This window comes from Microtus oregoni, unplaced genomic scaffold, assembly GCF_018167655.1.
Source record: "Microtus oregoni isolate MIOR12 unplaced genomic scaffold, Mior012 000003F_ref0000135, whole genome shotgun sequence".
NCBI classification, from domain to species: Eukaryota; Metazoa; Chordata; class Mammalia; order Rodentia; family Cricetidae; genus Microtus; species Microtus oregoni.
Window position 1 is genome coordinate 39,848,369 of NW_024543062.1, and position 5,998 is coordinate 39,854,366.

Here is a 5,998-nt window from a genome sequence, read left to right on the forward strand (position 1 = left end):
GTTTACCAAAAATGTCTTCCTTTTTCTGCAGTGTTTATAGTTATTTCATATTAACTGAAATGTTCTTTGAGGGATGGAGGCTCATTAAGACTCAGGAAATAAATGAAATCACAAGTCTTACAAAGCTCCTGAAACTTATAAAATTCACAAGTTCACAAGACCCCTCTCCATTTTTATATAAACACTGACAATTTCTGGGGAACAAAGCTTTCTGACTAGCCAAGCTGCCTCAGTGTCAGGGAGAAAGGTCCAGGGATAAAGTGTTCATGAGCTTTCACCCATCCTGAGATGGGTTTTACGGTGATATAGATGCCTTTGTGTAACTAATGGTCATAAATGAACCTTTCCACCCATATAAGTAATCCCTGTAGGGATAAGTCCCGCCCCTTAGGGGGCGTGTTTGCCTTGGGCTAATGTTGGCCTATAAATTTGGCAAGCGTGCTCCCAGCCATCTCTTTCTTCTTTCCTGGTCTCCACAGGAACGGTGGTTCAGTAAGTCTATTTCGCCATTAAACCTATATATATTTTTACAATCTGTCTGCATTCGTTTACACCATTACATTTTGGCCTCCAACGTGGGCTATTTTGCCCCCAATTCAAGCGGGTAGCCTGCTAGCTAACACAGCACCCTCCCGGGTGCTGTTTTTTAGTTCATGACTCCGCCCCAGTGCCGAGTCCGAGACATACTCGGCCACACAGGCCCATTCTGCCTGCCTTGGCTAAGTTTGCAGCAGAACCCCACTGCCTGAATTAGCAGAAACTCAAGTACCTGCGGTTTTGCAACAAAAGCTGCCAAAGCGTCAGATTTGGTCTGATACAAAGTGACTTGGCGCACGCTTTTTTTTTTTTTTTTTTTTTTTTTTTTTTTGGTTTTTCGAGACAGGGTTTCTCTGTGGTTTTGGAGCCTGTCCTGGAACTAGCTCTTGTAGACCAGGCTGGTCTCGAACTCACAGAGATCCGCCTGCCTCTGCCTCCAGAGTGCTGGGATTAAAGGCATGCGCCACCACCGCCCGGCTTGGCGCACGCTTTTGATACCAGCACTTGGGAAGCAGAGGCAGGCGGATCTCTGTGAGTTTAAGACCAGCCAGGCAGTAGTGGTGCACGCCTTTAATCCCAGCACTCGGGAGGCAGAGACAGGCGGATCTCTGTGAGTTTGAGGTCAGCATGGTCTATAAGAGCTAGTTCTAGGACAGGCTCCAAAAACACAGAGACCACCACTGGCAGGAACCGATCATTACAGGTAAAATATTTTTCTTTTATAAATAAAATGTCTAAACACGTTAGTATTCAAGAATTTAACAGTTTTTTTAATTGTACCATGTGGGAGATTTTACAAGAGGTGTCTATCACCCCACATCTATGGATCCTTCTGGGATTCGTAGTTTTCATTGGCACTAAATGGTTTGATAATAGAAATATGATAAAGTCTTTACGAGACGAATCCAGGATTCTTAAGGCAGAGATTGAACGCTTAAAAACAATTGAGAATCAGTTTGAAGTTCTCCAGGCTGATGTTAAGGAGAAATTCATTACTATGGAAGAGGGAACAGCTGATCTGGATCATAAGCTTCAGTTCCTTTCTGTAGGAACTGAAACATTAGTGGCTGATATTAAGGAGAAATTCATTACTATGGAAGAGGGAACAGCTGATTTGGACCATAAGATTCAGTCCCTTTCTGTAGGAAATGAAACATTAACTGAGAGAATCAAAACTGCTGAATGTGACAATCGGATTTTGTCTAAAGCTTATGACAAATTGGAGGAAAGATGGTCAATACAAGAAGGCACGGTTTATGCCATAAAAATTATGTCCAAAGATGAGATGTTATCTCTAACGGACAAACTTCATACTTTAAATCCTCAAAGAAGGTTTTGGAACATAATTCTGGACAGGAGATTCAGACATTGCAGAAGGCAATGGTGAATAGAATTGAAAAGATTGAGGAATTTCTAAATTCTGATGAAGAAGAGCAAAGGGTAGAAAGGCAAATTTTAACTACATCTGTGGGTAAATCTCTCTGGGACAATTTCCACAAAGCTCAACCTACAGCTCTACCTGCCTTTCCAGTAATAACAACAGAGATGGTGATTGGTTCCAGAAATTCTAGGGTCATCAAGGAGGATACATGGGAGCCTGTCCGTATGAATGATCTCAAGGAAATAAAACAGGCTGTCATGACTTTTGGGATGCAAGCCTCTTTTGTTAAAGAGATGCTAAGATCTTGGGCCACAACAAGCAGAGCAACCCCCTCAGACTGGCCCCAGCTGAGCTCTGCAGTACTTGAGAGTGGACCGCAATTGAAATGGAAATGCGTATTCAGGCAAGATGCTAGACTTTTAGAACAGCAGGAAAAAGCAAAGGGAATTGACATTTCCCTAGATCAAATTCTAGGTGAAGGGCTCTTTTCCGACCCTCAGGAACAAGCTAATTTGGATGGAAACACACTCTCCATGTGTACTACAGCAGCCTTAAGGACTTGGGACAGGGTACAACACCCAGGACAGAGAATGGAATCATTTGTCAGAGTTAAACAGGGTCAGAGAGAACCCTTTAGTGACTTTTTACAAAGATTAACTAAGGCTGTACAAATAGGGATATCTGACCCAGAAGCAAGACGTATAATGATTGAGTCTTTGGCTTATGAAAATGCAAATGTGGAATGCAAAAGGATTTTGGGGCCCTTAAAGCTCAGATCAGCGCCCTTGGAAGAATGGGTCTTGCATACGCTCAATGTTGATACATTTGACTATGGCACTGAAGCATGGGCAGAAGAAGCAATTTCCAATGGTAAAAGGAGACACCAGAATACCAAATGTTTTAATTGTAGCAAAATGGGTCATATGAAAAGGAATTGTAGACAACAGATTTTCAGAAATAGTAATAATAATGCGCCTTTCAGAAAAAATAATAATAATGCATCTTCTAGAAATAACAGAAATAGGAGGACTCACCCTTCAGGTTTTTGTAGAAGATATGGAAAAGGCAGACATTGGACGAATGAATGCAGGTCTACAAGAGATAGACAAGGCAACCTGATACAGTTGGGAAACGTGAGGGGGGGGGCCTCACAGGCCCCCATGGCAAAAATGATTCAGTCATTTCCAGTTTCTGCAGAGAACGTGCCTCATCAGGACAATTAGGAAGCCTTATGCCTACTGTTACAAGCAATAATGATCAGAAAGAAAAGTTACATGTGTTTTGGCAAACTTCTATAAATGATCAAAGACCTAAACTGAGAGTGTGTGTAAATGGCATTTTTATTACTGGCCTGCTGGACACAGGTGCTGATGTAAGTATCATTACCCCAGAATCTTGGCATCCGTATTGGCCTCTTCAGAATGTAAATGTTCAGCTCCTGGGAATTGGAACCCTATATCGAGTAAGGCAGAGCACGAGATGGGTTGAATGTATAGGGCCAGAGGGACAAATAGGAAAATTAAGGCCATATGTAGCCAATATTGCAATGAATTTATGGGGTCGTGACCTATTACAACAATGGAATACCCAAATTAACATTCCTGCTACTTCTAGAGCCTATATTTCTGAGAATAATATTAAAAGATATTACAAATGGAGAAAAATGGCCATTCGGGCTGTACAAGAACAAGCAATTGATGTCCCTTCAGAGATACCAGCAGCCTTGCCTCTAAAATGGTTGACTAAGAAACCAATATGGAAAAAGCAATGGCCTTTAGCTGAGGAAAAGTTACAGGCTTTAGGACAGCTGGTATAAGAACAATTAGATGCTGGACATATAAAAGAATCTACCAGCCCTTGAAATTCTCCTGTATTTGTGGTTAAGAAAAAATCAGGTAAATGGAGAATGGTGACAGATCTCAGGGCCATCAACAAGGTTATTCAACCTATGGGCCCTCTGCAATCTGGAATTCCTTTGCCCTCTTTATTACCAAAAGGATGGCCTCTCATAGTTATTGGTTTAAAGGATTGTTTTTTCACTATACCTTTGCAAAAAGAAGATAGAGAAAAATTTGCCTTCACAGTGCCTACTTATAATAATTCTCAACCTTCGAGGAGGTACCACTGGACGATTCTCCCCCAGGGTATGTTAAATAGCCCCTCCCTGTGCCAATATTTTGTTAACCAACCATTGCAAATAATAGGCAAGAAATTTCCCAAATGTATAGTATACCATTACATGGACAACATTTTGTTATCCGATTCAAACATGGATACCTTGAACAGACTGTTTGAAGAAATAAAGATACTTTTACCTAAATGGGGATTGCAAATCGCTCAAGAAAAGATTCAGAAGGGAGATTCTGTTAATTATTTAGGTTATAAAATAGGTTTGTAAAAATTAAGACACAAAAAGCACAAATTAGGAGAGATCGCCTACGGACTCTTAATGACTTTCAAAGACTGTTAGGAGATATTTCCAATCTATGACCAGCTATTGGAATAACACCTGATCTAATAATTCATTTGAACAAAACCTTGGATGGTGATAAAGATTTAAACAGTCCCAGAGAATTAACAGCAGAAGCAGAAAAGAAACTGACAATGATTGAGGTAAAATTACAAGAGGCACATGTGGACAGGGTGAATCCAGAGCTCGATTGTATTCTCGTCATACGACCATCAAAAATTTCTCCTACAGGAATTTTAATGCAGAGAGATGATATTAATTTAGAATGGATCTTTTTACCACATAAACCAAGTAAGAAACAGAAAACTTATGTGGAGAAAGTCTCTGAGTTAATTATAAAAGGCAAGCTGAGACTTCGTCAACTAGCAGGCATAGACCCAGCAGAAATTATAGTGCTTTTCACTGCTGATGAACTAAAGAAATTATGGGAAGATAATGAACCATGGCAAAGAGCTTGTGCTAATTTTTTTGGGAGACATTAATAACAACTATCCAAAAAGCAAGAGGCTTAACTTCATAAAGAGAACTTCTTGGATTCTTCCTCGAATCGTCCGTGATGCTCCAATAACTGGAGCCCGTACATTCTATACTGATGCCAATAAATCAGGGAAGGCAGGTTACAAATCAGAAGACTTGGGTAAGGTGGAACAAAGTCCGTATAATTCTGTCCAGAAGGTGTAATTATATGCCGTTCTTATGGTGCTAAGGGATTTTAAAGAACCTATTAATATAGTCACTGATTCACAATACACAGAAAGAGTTATTTTACATGTTGAAACTGCTGAATTTATACCTGAAGATACAGAACTAACCTCATTGTTTCTCCAGGTTCAAGATTTGATCAGGAACAGGCTTTGCCCTATGTACATAACACACATCCGATCCCATACGGGTCTGCCAGGTCCTCTAGCACAAGGTAATGCAGAAATTGATCAATTATTGATTGGCAGTGTGCTACAAGCCTCTGAATTTCATAAAAAACATCATGTTAATAGCAAAGGTTTGAAGAAAGAATTTTCAATTACATGGCAACAAGCTAAGGAGATTGTAAAGAAATGCCCTACTTGCTCTTTCTATAACCAAACGCCACTGCCTGCAGGGGCTAATCCAAAGGGCACCCAAAGGAATGAAATCTGGCAGAGAGATGTGTTCCACTTTGCAGAATTTGGCAAATTAAAATATGTTCATCACACCATTGACACTTATTCAGGCTTTCAGTGGGCAACTGCTTTAAGTTCAGAAAAAGCTGACTCAGTAATCACTCATTTGTTAGAAGTCATGGCTATCATGGGTATACCTACACAAATAAAGACGGATAATGGTCCTGCTTATGTCTCTAGGAAAATGAAACTGTTCTTTGATTATTACAATATCAAGCATGTTACAGGTATACCATGCAATCCTACAGGTCAAGCAGTCATAGAAAGATCAAATCGAACTATAAAGGATATGTTGAACAAACAGAAAGGGGTGGAAAACACCCCCAGAAATAGGTTACATAATGCTTTGTTAACCTTGAATTTTCTCATCGCAAATGAGAAGGGAACAATAGCTGCAGAAAGACATTGGATAATGGAAAAGTCTACTGAACTACATCAACCAGTTTATTT